This window comes from Belonocnema kinseyi, chromosome 6, assembly GCF_010883055.1.
Source record: "Belonocnema kinseyi isolate 2016_QV_RU_SX_M_011 chromosome 6, B_treatae_v1, whole genome shotgun sequence".
Lineage (NCBI taxonomy): Eukaryota > Metazoa > Arthropoda > Insecta > Hymenoptera > Cynipidae > Belonocnema > Belonocnema kinseyi.
In genome coordinates this window covers 15761992-15777320 of record NC_046662.1, presented here as the reverse complement: position 1 = coordinate 15777320, position 15329 = coordinate 15761992, and the positions used below count along the sequence as shown (strand labels likewise).

The 15329-nt window shown below is 30.6% G+C and overlaps 1 protein-coding gene across 1 annotated transcript in view; it reads left to right on the top strand.

The window, feature by feature from the left end:
- LOC117174934 overlaps nucleotides 1-15329 on the top strand; it is an 18309-nt gene that overhangs the window by 1018 nt on the left and 1962 nt on the right. The window lies entirely within an intron of this gene.

Below are 15329 nucleotides of genomic sequence, written 5' to 3'. Positions count from 1 at the left end.
TATCACCGATTTCTCCAGGGCAGATCATCTTCCCGACCCCTGGGAACCTAGTTTCATCTATAGTAAAGTAAGTTCTGTCATCAAATTAATTAGCTCATTTCACTTTCTACTCTTCACCTTACAGACTACCTTTTTCCTTGAAAATACAGAGTGCGGGCGATTTTCTTATCTTAATAGGACAGGGATCCATATTGGTAAATCCTTCCCAACCGCTCGGGAATGGATTTTCAGCAAATTTAAAATTAAGAAAAAAATTCCCCCCTGCTTGTCTCAACCCTGAGACGTAACACCAATGAGCACCAATTAGTACCTTTGTAATAGTTTATTTATTAGAAAAAAATGTATGCTGAATTTATCTAAAAAAATTTTACTTGTGTCCTTTTATTTTCACATCACATTTGATAACTTGTCTTTGCATTCATTTCTGAATAATTGATACTCATTTTTGGAGAGATTTCTTATACAGTAGAAGTCCGATAACTTTCAACTAATTGTGGGAGAACCACAATTTATTGTGCGTGTCGTACGTGTGATGACGTCTTAAACGGAGTATGTACACTTATCGGATGGCAAGTTATCGGACTTGTACTGTATTTTTAAAAAGGAAAATGTATATATGTATATATCTGTTTTTAATCGCTGGTATTATGTTTGATTTTTTATTAGCATAAGAATCTCAGATCTTGTAGTTTTTCTATAAATAATTCCTGATGAGGTCTAAATTTGCACCGATATTAGTAGTAAAAAAAGGAGCGAGTGAGGAAAAAGTGAGAGGTTATTTTGGGTTGACTTTTTCCCTTTCTCTGCATTTTTCATTGGCTATTTTTGTCTCCAATGAGCCGGAAAGTTCTCATTTTGCATAAAGTTATGCATGATACAGTAGACTTCGATGTTTGGTTTTTTATAATTGTGAATCTTTTTCATGCTCTTTTTTCATAAAATTATTTATATGAAAAAATATATTTCTTTTCGACTTTAATTAGATAGAAAAGTTGCCAAAATTTTCGGTGATTGAAAAGAAGTGTCTACAAAATAACCCTGTTATCTTTCCGCCCTCTCGCCCACAAAGCCCCAAATATGACCGAAAAATAAAGAAACTACAGTTTTACATATCATTGTTAATTTTCAATACTTTCTGGCGTCTTTCTTAATACAAATAATTACTAATGGACCATTTGAAAATTCTCCATGACTTTAAAAAAATTTTATTGTTTAAATAAATCTAACTCATTTAAAGAATTATTTTTTCCCAAATAATGTAAAAAGTAATCATATTTTCTGCAAGAAATGTGATAGTTGGTCATTGTTTGGAATATTAAAATTTTTTATAAACATTGTGTAATTATTTTCAACAATTAATTATACTTACATAACTTTGGTACTTTTCTTCTAATGTTAAATAAATTTATATTTTTTAAGCAATATTTATATGCAAATTTATTGGAACAAATAGAATTTGTTTAAACAATTATTGTTCCAGCAAATATTTTAACAATCGTATTTTTTATGCTATTTTTAATTTATTCTATTTTCGCACTTAACAATGTTGTTCAAAGAAAATGTTGAAACTTGAATTATAATTTTTATTATTGAATTTACTTTTTTATAATATAATTATGGTCAGGATATTCAGCAAACCATACTTGAGAAAAAAGCGAGGGAAAAAGTGTAAATATATATATATACAACTTTGCCAAAAAATAACTTTTTTGAGAATTTTATAGTGTCAATAGATTCTCTGATATTTGGGCTCCTCGAAAATACCCGCTACGATTTTTGGGATCCAATCCTTAACGTCAAAAATCAACCCCTCTCTACCACGTATATACAACATTGTCAAAAAACATTTTTTTAAATTTTACAATATCAATAGAGTCTCTGATTTTTGGGCTCCTCGAAAATACCCACAACAATTTTTGGGCTCCAACCCTTAACGTCAATAATTAACCCCTCTCTACCACGTAGACACGATTTTGTCAAAAAATAACTTTCTTGAGAATTTTATATTATCAATAGAGTCTCTGATTTTTGGGCTCCTAGAAAGTACCCACTACGATTTTTGGGGCTTCAACCCTTAACATCAAAAATCAACCCCCTCTACCACGTAGACACGACATTGTCAAAAAAGAACTTTCTTGATCATTTTAATTTGTCAATAGAGTCTCTGATTTTTGGGCTTCTCGAAAAAACCCACTACAATTTTTGGGCCCCACCCCTGACCTCAAAAATCAGCCCCTCTACCACGTAGATATAAATTTTTCAAAACATAACTTCTTTGAGAAATGTAATTTGTCAGTATTTTTTATTGCAGTTTGTAAATGAAATTTGGGCTCATATAACTTTCAAAACAAGAAATTTTTTTAAATTTTTATTTTTTTAGCACTTCTATGTTGGTTACTAAATACCATACAAAAATAAAGTCAGCCTAACTCTAAAGCTTATTTGTAATAATATGATAGACGTTCTTTTTAACAGTAACGAAACAATAGCCTAATATTCGAAGAACCTATCGATTTGAGCACTTTTTCTGGTTTACAAAGTCGTCAGTAAATAATTTCGTTAATTTGAACGTTCAGAAATTCAAGCACATGTAAAAGGGTCACTTTTTATTATTTATTTTAGCAAAAAGAATGTTATTTTTTAAATGAAATTCCTTATAATATTTTAAGATAACATAAAACCTCATAAGTCATACAAAATCCTTCCGAATCTTCTGAAATTCTTCAGAACAATGTATTAAATTTTTTAAAATAATACCTGAAAATTATTAAAATCATTAACAATTCTTTGACATGACATTATTTAACTTTCTTGAAAATTCCTTGTAGTATTTTTTTTAAATCTTAAAATCGAGCCTTACGTTTTTTGAAATCTCTTTAAAAATCTCTAAAATTCCTTAAAATCTCCTTAAATTTTTTATATACATAAAAACTATTTCAAAGAAGTAATAACAATATATCTCAAAAGATACAAAAATCTTCCTTAAATCCGATTCTTAAGTACGAAAATTATTTTTCACCGAAAAAACTAAGAATAAAATCTGTTGCACGAAGTATTTTAGAGCGATAAAGTTTTGTTTAGCCAAATTGGCGCCTTTCAAAACACATGTTTGTCACGGAAAAATAAAAGAAAGTTTAACCGATATTTGTGTAAATTTTATCCTGTGAAGTTAATTTTGGTTGCAGAGAATCTTTCGTCGGAAATCGATGTAAAGTTTATCTTTTGTTAACGAGATAAAAAAAGAGAATTATACTATTGAAAATTATATTTAGGAACCTTAATTATGAATAAAAAAATTATATAATTTAATGGAAATACACATTTTACTGTGAATGCTATCTTTTTTTGTGCCTCTTATGTTTGCTTTAATATGTTAGGACAGTACTTATGACATGTTTGGTTGATTAACTGTGAATATACATTATAATGGTTTTTTTTTAAATGAACTCTAAGGATTAAAAAGCGAATAATTTATTGTATAAGACGATTCGAAATCAGTTCAAAACTTCAAAACTTCTAGGTTTTAACGTTAAAAATTAAACTTTTTAAATTTGAAAGTGAAACGAATATAAACGCCCAATTGAAGCTTTATGAAATATTTTGAATTTAAAAATAATTTCAAAATAATATATTCATAATTAAAGGCTTTCATTAAATTTCAAATATTGATTCAGTTTACAATTTGAAATTATTAAATTTTTTAATTAAGAAAAAGAACAATTGCTTAGTATTTAGAGTTCGAATTTTTTCTTTCATTGACCGTGAAAAATGTTTGCGAACCGAGAAAACGCCCGGAAATGGCCAGAATTTTTTTCTTTGATTAAAACGGGGAGCCTGAATACTCTGTAAACTCTTTACAACCCCTTTAAATACAATTGATTAATAATAAATAAGAATAATTTAACTATTTAAATCTCTATTAAACGCGAGCTTAAACGTTTTTGTCACTATAATATGCACTTTCCAAAAACCAACGAAAATAAAAGTTCTTCCAGAACAAAAATAAAATTCATTGTTGACTATGACACGTTTAGGTTTTTATTCCTTAAATCTCTTTTGCTACTAAATTATTCTTACATTTGTTCGTTTTAAATAGGGTAGGTGTGAATTTTACAGAATATTTTTTAAATATTGCATACAATTCTAAAAATTGAAGTAATTTTAAAACAAAATTTGAATACTTTATTTCTGAGGGAAAAAAGATTTTAAAAAAGTATAGAAAATCATATGAAAGCGCGACCTTCTTAAAACGTCACATCCGGAAAAAATTGTTCCAACCAATCCTGGTTGGAACGCTGGGTGGCTGCGCCATACTTCCGGATTGATAGTCAATCAACAATCGCTCATTTCCCGTGTAGAAAATGCCCTAATATTCCCTACTTTAAACAGGGAACTGGTCGGGTGTTATAAAGGGTAACTTGACTAGAAAATGTGTTGCAGGCTCTTTTCAGGGGTTAGTAGGGTTACCTCAGTTTGTTTTCTAGACAATTACAGGGAAGTTTAGAGAGGTCCTAACGTAGAATTTAGACATGCACTACTCAAATACGAAAGGTATTTCCCTACCTTTGTCAATATCAAGATAAAAATGAAATTTTTAATAAATTATAATCATAGGAGTCTTTATTTATACAGTAAATTCAAACCCTGATGGGTAAACAAGCAGTACTATGTCCATGGCAATGCAGCTAATGTTTGATAGCCTTATATGATCCAAAAGTTTGATGCCTTGTGAGGCTGATGATTATGTCCTTTATTATTTGTTATTTTATTATTATTTACGGAATCATGGAAAAAGAAGGGTTTTCCCTCGGCTGGCCCTGGACAGGTTATTGTCGTGTGCTACGCAGAGAAAAATAGATAGTCAAACTTTGAGTGTCAAAATCTAAATGGTCAGTTTGACCTTCCAGAACGTATCATGTACAATCCATAATTTTTTCTCGAAAGCCAAAGAGATACCCATTTCATGTTCAATTTAAAAATCTGCGCAGGTTCAGCTTTAGTGTCACGGATTATCAAATCGACACTCTAGTACAATCAAGTATAATACCCTGTTTTCACTTTTTTTGACCGTCCGAGGGAGCCAAAGTTATGACCAAAGATCATCGAATCGAAACTCAGGGATGGTTAAGTTAAATATTTTGTTTGTTGTCACTTGTATCATTCGAGATCGGTCAAATTCACTATAAAAAATAATCAATTCGATACTGACATGGTCAAATAATGCGCAAACTTCACAACGGCGTAACTGACACGGCCAAAGCGGTTATTTCGTTTATCCCTACTGTAAGTTTACATTTCGCGGAGCGTGTAAGATTCTCGAAATTATATCTGTGATTTTCTGTGATTTCCCGTGATTCTCTGTGATGAGAAATGGTAAGTATTTATTTCACCTAATGTAGAAGTCATCTCGAGACCAAGAGTTTTGAAATTAGGGTTAGAATAATACAATTTTTTAAGTTTTATTACTGGGATTGTTTTATTATTCGCGTAGAATTATTTTAAAAAAAAATTAATCTATAATATGATTCATTGTCCTTTAACGTTATTTTGCAGGATAATGCACCGGCAGGACATAATTACGTAGAGCTCATGAGAAGTTTCCAATGCAACCAACAGATAATCGAGCTATTTCTAGGTACATTTTTTTTGAAAAATGAACTGATTAGTAAAATATTCATATTTTTAGATTAAAAATTCAATGGTTTCGCGGAAATTTAGTTTCTTGCATTTAAGTTAAATAATTTAAATAAATATCTTTTCATTCTGGACTGAAAAATCTGTATTCTTTGAAAATTCCTCTGTCTGGTCGAAAAATTCATCATTTTATTTGTAAATTTATCTCCTTCGTTGAAAATTGGGCTATTTTATTAAAAATTATTTCTTTTTGTTTGCTAATTTTTTTGATTGAAAATGTATCCTCTGAGATGTAAAATCAACTATTTGTCTGAAAATTCATTCATTTTGTTGAAAAATGGTCTTTTTTATAGGAAATTAATCTTCTTGTTTGAAAATTCGTCTTTTATGGTTTAAACTTTTTTAACAGATAATTCAAAAGACCTACAAAGGAAAATCTTTCAAATTAAACATTTTAGATTTATGCATTGTAAGCATTGTAAGATTTATGCATTGTAAGCCTTTGTATAAACTACGTTATAAATTGGGGGTGGGGGGTGGGGGAAGGGTATGGAAAAGGCTACAACTACTTTAATAAAAATTCATTTTTTTACTGAAATGTTTATCTCTTTCACTGGAAATAAATGTTTTAAACTATCCATTAAACTATTCTACTTTTGGTTAATAATTTATATTTTTAAGTTGAAAGTTCAACTTTTTGTTTAGACATTAACGTATTTTGTTAAGAATTCGTGTATTTTTAAATAAAATTAATGTTTCTTGTAGAAACTTAATCTACTTGGTTAAAAATGTATCGTTCCTTGTTGAAAATGCAATTGTTTGGTTCAAAGAATAACTGTTAAATGCTTCGTTGCAAATTCAATTATTTGATTTTAAATTTACTTTAATCGTAAAAATTCTACTGTACTTTGTTCAAAATGGGTCTTTTTTGATAAAAAATTAATCTTCTTGATCAAAAATAATTTTTTTTTATTAAACAAATTCAAACAAAAATTTTTTGTTCGTTAAAGTTTTTTTTATCCGAGTTTTTATCTGAAAATTTAACTGTTTGGTAAAAAATTCATGTATTTTGTTGAAAAGTCGTCTTTTTGGGCAGAAAGTTCATCTTTTTTGTAGAAAATTCAACTTTTTAGGGGAACATTTAATTTTGTGATAGAGAATTCATATAATTTGTGAAAAAGTCGTCTTTTTTGTAGAAAATTATTTTTGTTTGTTGAAAGTTCAACTTTTTGGTTGGTAATTTAACATTCTTGTTAAAAATTAAGCTTTCCCGATTAAAACGTCCACTGTTTTCTAAAACTATCGATTTTTTAGCTTAAAAGATTTACTCTTTTTCGAAAATTTACCTATCACCGTAAAAAAAGTCATATTTCTTGGTTGAAAATTTATCCTTCTTTATTGACAAGTAACATTTTTGCTACAAGTTCAACTGTTCTCGGAAAAATTCGTCTTTTTCTGTTGAAAATGTAACTATTTAATTAAATCTTCAACTATTTTTTGGAAAATTTATCTCTGTTACTGAAAAGTTGATCTATTTGGTCGTTTTACGTAACTGTTTGGTTGACACTTTTTTTTCAAAATTCGACTTCAACTTTCAACTTAAATTCTAATTCGACTATTTTGTTGAAAATGCATTTCATCTTTGGCTATCCATCCATAATCTCTATAATTTCCAATATAAAATATTATTTTCAGGGTCAGAAAGCATATCTTTCAACCAACCTTGACAGCAGACTCGCTCTGAAGTCGGGAGAGAATTTGGACCACGACGCTCGAAAGCACCTAATTCGATCTGTGGTTGTATAAATCTTTAAAAATTATTCGAAAAAATGTGTAAGTTTTACCCGAGATCCATTTTTCTTTTCTTTTCTTTTTGTATAAGTGCTTGAAAAATAAGAAAAATGATTTTGTAAAAATTTTGTTATTTCGTAGGAATGATTTAATTCTATTGTTAATAAAATTTCTATCTGTTAATATATAATATTTAGTGTTTCGCAACTGTATGAGCGCAAGAATAAATAAATTACGTATAAAATATTTTTGTTTAATTTAAATGTACGCAATTTTTCTCGTTTCGTTTAATTTTGTGTAACTTTCAAAATATATATTGGGTACATTTTTGCTATTAGTTATGTAAAAAAATAAAACATACGTGTTTTTTATTAAAAAGTTTTAGTTAACTTATTTAATCTATTGATTAACATTTTACATATTTTTAAAAACCTAATTAATTTGGCCACATACCAAAAACATCACGTAACGTCTGTACTTCCAGTTACACATTCCATTTTATTACAAAACTAGCATGGGGTTTTAATAACACAGCATATATGTAATTGGAAATATACCTACATCAGGTGATATTTCTTATATGTGGCGAAATTAATTTTTTTTAATCATGAAAAAAAAAATTTGACTTTCCGACATAGTGGGTTTAATTATAAAAAATAGCCATTTTGATTATCAGCGGTAGTCGTTTTGACTAACAGAGATAATCATTTTGAGTATATGGACATAATAGATTGAAGCATTTTCTATATTCTACGTGAACATTCTTTGATTTTCAAGTTAAGACTCTAAGATAATCGAGTACACGCTCCCGGTATCGTAAACTTTACACTCTGAGATAGTGAACCTAGCCTTTAAATTTTGACACACAAGAATCGTAAGCTTGACATTCTCGGATAGTGAACCTGACCATCAAATTTTGACACTCCGCAGATGACTATCTAGGGGGCTGTCCCATAGTCAAAACTCAAATGTAGTCAGTCTGTCACTCTAAATTTCCAGACTGACCAATCATTTTTCTCCGTATAGTCAAATTGAACAATTAATTTAGCTTTAGAATAACGTGCGAAGTATAGTTAAGAGTTTAATGTCAATAAAAATACGAGAAAACGGAATAGTGTTTAACAGAGGCTACAGAAATGTGTAAAATGTTTAGATTTAACTTTTGCAAAGAAAATGTATTTTGCATTTGGATTAATATTTTCCTTCTGCGAATAAAAAAATTCTGGTAACATATTATGGCAATGTACTAGTTAAACTTTTTTACTATTGTAACCATAGCATCACACTTCAGAAACCCGGGAAGAATTTTAATGGTAATTATTACGAAATCTCGTAAACCATAACACGTCACCACATAACCTATAATCAAATAAGGAATTAAAAGGGAAATAGAGTAAGGATCTAGAAAGGACCTTACTGTTTGGTCGGGCAATAGAAAGGCACCCTCGCTCGAATTTGGTCAGAGAGTCTAGGCTAGTGCCTTTTCTACAAAGAATGACGCTATTGTCGGGTCCTTTCCAGATTTCCCGTTCAGCGCCCCAATAAAGTTAGGGCATAATAACTAGCACTTTACCAAAACCGATTGCCATTTTTGCACGGGTTATCCACAAAAAATGCAAAAAGTATACTTAAAAATTTTTAAACATTAAACAAAATTTTTAAGCTATATATTTAAAAAAACTTTCTTTACGTAATTACATTAAGTTTTTAATGATACTTTAACTTTGTACATATTTTCGTATATAAATGGGCGTCCACATATTGGACATCACACGGAGAAAACAGGTATATTAAGCTGGCACAACACTATGAAGGTATAGAGATGTAACCTATTTCATAATTTAGGGCTCATTTAGGGCTCTGGGAATATGATCATGGAAAATTTAAAAAAATTGTTTAAACAATTTTTGTTTATATAATTCTAGTAAAAATGAAGTAAACAATTTTCTTCCTTTACTCTATGTTAAGGCTCACTTTGGGCTCCATAAATATGGTATTTGAATTTTACAATAAATTGTTTAAACAATTTTTGTTTAAACAAATTTGCCAAAACAAAATATTTTCTTTTCTCCTGCATAATTTCAGACTCATTTAAGGCTCTTGAAAAATCATCGACCGAAGGTCGCGTGATATTTCCTTTGCCCTTTTTTTTGGTCATTCATGGTGTTGTGCCACCTTAACGTTATAAAAAATACATGAAGAAAACAATTAAACCCATTTTTACTCCTCTCATAATTTAGTGCTCATTGAGGACTAATTTGTGCCCGTAGTCCCAAATTTTGGGCTCTCGTATTTTTTGTGAAAAATAGTGTTTGCAAGAGCTTAACAATAAGTTGGTTAAAGATTGCTGTAAAATGTTATAAAAGTGATTTTACTGAAAATTCACCTTATAGAATAGTTTAGGACTCATTAAGGGCTCTGGGAATATAATAATTAAAAATTAAAAAAAAAATGTTTGAACAATTTTTGTTTAGACAAATTTGCCAAAACAAAATATTTTCTTTTCTCTTGCATAATTTGAGGCTCAGTTAAGGCACCTGGTAAATCATCAACCGAAGGTCGCGCGATATTTCCTTTGCCCTTTTTTTTCTATATGGTGTTGTGCCACCTTAACGTTATAAAAAATAGATGAACAAAACAATAAAACCCATTTTTACTCCTCGCGTAATTTAGGGCTCATTAAGGACTAATTTGGGCCCGTAGTCCTAAATATTGGGCTCTTTTATTTTTTGAAAAAAATAGTCTTTGCGCTAGCTTAACGTTAAGCTGGCCGAACATTGCTGTAAAACGTGCTAAAAATGATTTCACGGAAAATTTACTTTAAACAATAATTTATGGCTCATTTAGTGCTCTAGGAATATGATAATGGAAAATTTAAAAAAATTGTTTAAAAAATTTGTGTTTAAACAATTATAGTAAAAATGAAGTAAACAATTTTCTTCCTTTACCCTATGTTACGGCTAAATTATTGTATAAGGTGAATTTTGCGTGAAATCATTTTTAGCACGGTTTACAGCAATGTTCGTCCAGCTTAACGTTAAGCTAGCGCAAACACTATTTTTTTCAAAAAATAAAAGAGCCCAAATTTAGGACCACGGGCCCAAATTAGCCTCAAATGAGCCCTAAATTATGCGAGGAGTAAAAATGGGTTTCATTGTTTTCTTCATGTATTTTTTATAACATTAAGGTGGCACAAGACCATATATAAAAAAAGGGCAAAGGAAATATCGCGCGACCTTCGTTCGATGATTTACCAGGTGCCTTAAATGAGCCTGAAATTATGCAAGTGAAAAGAAAATATTTTGTTTTGGCAAATTTGTCTAAACAAAAATTGTTTAAACATTTTTTTTCAATTTTTAATTATTATATTCCTAGAGCCCTTAATGAGTCCTAAACTATTCTAGAAGGTGAATTTTTAGTAAAATCATTTTTGTAACGTTTTACAGCAATCTTGAACCAACTTATTGTTAAGCTATTGCAAACACTATTTTTCACAAAAAATACGAGAGCCCAAAATTGGGGACTACGGGTCCAAATTAGTCCTCAATGAGCACTAAATTATGCGAGGAGAAAAAATTGTTTTTATTGTTTTTTTAATGTATTTTTTATAACGTTAAGGTGGCACAACACCATATATAACCAAAAAAAAAGGGCAAAGAAAATATCACGCGACCTTCGCTGGTTGATTTTTCAGTAACCTTAAAAAAGAGCCTGAACTTATGCAGGAGAAAAGAAAAGAAAATATTTTGTTTTGAAAAATTTGTTTAAGAAAAAATTGTTTAAACAAAAATTGTTTAAACAAATTCTTTTTAAATTTTAATTATTATATTCCCAGAGCCCTTAATGAGCCCTAAACTATTGTATAAGGGGAATTTGTAGTACAATCATTTTTATAACGTTTTACAGCAATCTTGAACCAACTTATTTTTAAGCTATTGCAAACACTATTTTTTACAAAAAATACGACAGCCCAAAATTTGGTACTATGGGCCCAAATTAGTCCTCAAGGAGCCCTAAATTATGCGAGGATTAAAAATGTGTTTTATTATTTTGTTCATCTATTTTTTATAACGTTAAGGTGGCACAACACCATATATAAAAAAAGGGCAAAGGAAATATCGTGCGACTTTCGGTCGATGATTTTTCAGGAGCCTTAAATGAGCCTGAAATTATGCAGCAGAAAAGAAAATATTTTTTGTTGCAAATTTGTTTAAAAAATAATTGTTTAAACAACTTATTGTAAAATTCAAATGCCATATTTATGGAGTACCAAGTGAAATTGTTGAAACAATTATTTTTATTTTTTATTATCGAATTCCCAGAGCCCTAAATGAGTCCTAAATTATTGTATAAGCTGAATTTTGTGTGAAATCATTTTTAGCACGTTTTACAGCAATGTTCGGCCAGCTTAACGTTAAGCTGCGCGAGGTTTTGCTTTATGTTGTTATTTCATTATGTTATATTATATGTAGAAGTGTTCTAGTAGTGGCTAAGCGATTTTAGTACATTCTAACATCGTACAAAGCTCCGGAACTTGCTTGTACGTTATCATATTGCGCTTTATTTCAATACAGAGGTTTTGTGATATCATTGTGCGATATCTCTTTCTCCGTAGAGTACTATCTGGAATGAAAAGTTAAAACAAAATGTGATTAAAATTTAAGAAATTTAAACTAGACTAAAATCCAAATTAAAAATCCCATTTAACGTCCAATAATCAAATTGATGCAAAATCCTGTTGATTAAAACAAGAATCCAACGACCAAATTTGGACCACAACGAATAAACAAAAGCCAAAAATCCTATTATAATCTGAAAAAAAAAAACAAAAAACAAATAAAATTTTCGGACAAAAATAAAAAAGAGGAAAGAAAAATGAGAAGGCAGCCAACCACATACCTTTCCTTCTCTTTTTCTTTCTTTCGTCTTTTTTATTTTTATTATCAAATTACAATCACATAAAAATAAAAAACATAAATAAATAAATTTGCATTACCAACGTTTCAGTACTCGTACAGTGTACATATACAGTGTAATAATCCCTTATTAAGGCAAGAAAAATTTAATTGGTAGAAATTGACGGTACCTTCTCATTTTTCTTTACTCTTTTTTATTTTTGTCCGAAAATTTTATTTTTTTGTTGTTTTTTTTTCAGATTACAATAGGATTTTTGGTTTTTGTTTATTCGTTGTTTATTCTCCTAGGGCGCGCGACGGTTGAATCTCGCGCTTCACGCTTGATAATGGGTTACCTAGCGCTTCGCGCTCGTACATAATTACACCTAGCGCTTCGCGCTCGGATATTTATACTTTGCATTTGGAATGCTTGAAAAAAACTTTATCAAAAAGATCTCTTTTAGATGGCAGTATTTATATACAGTAATACAAGATGATGAATTTTAAACGTAGATGAATTTCGTTTTTGCATTAAATTAAGTAAGTCACTTAATTTCAACCAGAAATGGAACTTAAATTCAGTGTCTCGTATCTAATATACGAGTAATATGATAATTAACTGATAGGTATGTCGAGTTTGGGATGATTTTCATTCACATGCTTTGAAATTCAATTTGTGCTGACAGAAAGGCGTGCGCGAAATGCGATCTGGCAATGCGCAAACACTTGGACGGATTTCGGCGATTTTAGAAAAGGAGCCAAGAGAGCAGCTGATAGTATACAATATGGCGTCGATAGCTATAAAGTATATTTTACGTACATAAAGCAGTTGACTTTCAACCGAGCACGTTACTTAAAGTCATGTTATCATCATCAGTTGACTTTCAACTGGCGAATGATCCTTTTGGTTACATCTGAAAGTCAACCGCTTTTTCCTACTGAAATTCAGATTCTTGTATTACTGTGTAAGTTTTTCAAAGCTCTGTAGGCTCTGACGTACACATTCTCATCGTGACACTCGCGCTGCGCGCTCGATTTCCGACAGACCTTTGTAAACAGGTTTTGTTGAATTTTTTTCTCGTAACTTTCGTCGTTTTTCCACACATTTTATTTTATTTTTTTTCAACGTTATTTTTCATGAATAAAACAAAAGGTACGTGTCTTATTAAGAAGTGATTCTCAACGAAATTGTAGTTCATTTTTGGGATAAAATTTTTGGTTAATTCGTCTTTTTTCGTATCCTACATAGTTTGTCTACAAAATGGAATTTTTGATTTTTCATTATTTTTTTATGCAATCAAAATTTGAATTTTTGATTTTTGAAGAAAATCCAAAAATTTGCCATGATAATCTTGTAGGTCTTTTAAAAAGAAATGTTTTTCTTCTCTTGACTTTTTTTCATATCGTGCGTTTTTTGGCTCAAAATTTTGATTTTCGGTTGATTTAAAAAATTTTTAAAACGCTCTATCTCTGAGAATTTTTTTTAATCGAAAAAAGTCATGAGGATAAATTATTTGTTCTTTTTAATACTATAAATATCCATATATAGAATTTTCAAATTCAGAAAAAAGTGGTCTCAAAAATGTTCAAAATGCGCTCACTTTTTGAATTTTTATCGAAAATGGCTACTTAAGAAACTCGTCCTTTCTTTTACGACCTAAAAGTGTGCCAAAGATGGATTTGATTCGTTCATTATTTCGAGAGTTATCGTGTTTACGGACGGACGGCCGGACGGACTGACAGACAGACGCCATCGTGAAAACCTGATTTTCGGATTCAGGGGGTCTCGAAACGTGGAGATCCGTTGAAAAACTGTGACGTCAAATTTCCGACAATTCTAATACTCACTCAATCATAAATGATGAGAATGTAAAAAGGCGTTTTTGAATTTTAAATCCTAAAACTTGTTCTGACGTCGCAGAATTTGGTGTTGAAAAATGCAAAGTCTACACTGAAATTTAAATTAAATTTTGAAAAGTCTCTGAGAACGTAAAACAGAAATATAAGCTTAAATATAGAAAATTCGAATTCTTTTTAATGATAAAAACTCTACTCCAGCCATTGAATCCAATATTTAGAATTTTGAAATCCGTCGTGAGATTTTAACATAGCCTGCAAAAAGACTTCAAAAATTTTAAATTTATATAGGAGATTTCAAAAACTGCTCCCCCTCCCATTTCATTTTCCCACGAAATTCTCTTATGATCTATCCGGGGGCCCGAAGAATTTGCTGCCGATTAGTGAAAAACTACGTTTGTGCCCCCCTTCCTCATCTTAATATGTCAATTCTATTTTGCATTATTTATTTAAAAAAAGCTATTAGGAATTAGCGATTTGGGTTGCGGTAGGAACCATCCCCAGTGCTTAACCTATACGCGTGTAAATTTTTAATGCAACGGTGTGGACGGTATCGCGCCTCAACGGCACAAATTTGAATTTTATATGGTACATTTAGAAAACTGTGCCCGATAACGAACATGGTTTGCTTCTCGAAGTCAAGAAGAACCATGTCAGGTCTCGAGTGAGCAACAGAAACAATTGCCAAGAATATAAAGTTCCAGCATATGCGGCACTTCCCCTTCTCCAGAATTGAATCAATTTCCCTAGGAGCATTTAGAGGAGCGATATTAAGGTTAATGCCATTAAGTTTTCCTCGCTTCAAATAAACCTTGGCGCATTTGTCTAACCCAAATTCCATTCCAATTTCCTTAGTATATCGTTCGACAATGCCCAGAGCTAGATGCAGTTGCTCTCTGTTTTTAGCATAGATCTTAAGATCGTCCATGTAAAATACGTGAGTGACCTTGTACTTTCGATCTGCAGGTTTGTCGCACAAGTACCCGTCGGAATGGCGCAGTGCTAGAGATAGTGGCAATAATGTAAGGAAAAAGAGGAGTGGGCTCATGGTGTCGCACAGTGGGGTGAAATCGGAAAACGAGGTTCAAAATGACATTTAGAACGCAATTATGCACCGATTTTAGAATTTTTTTTTTGAAAAATTCAGAACTA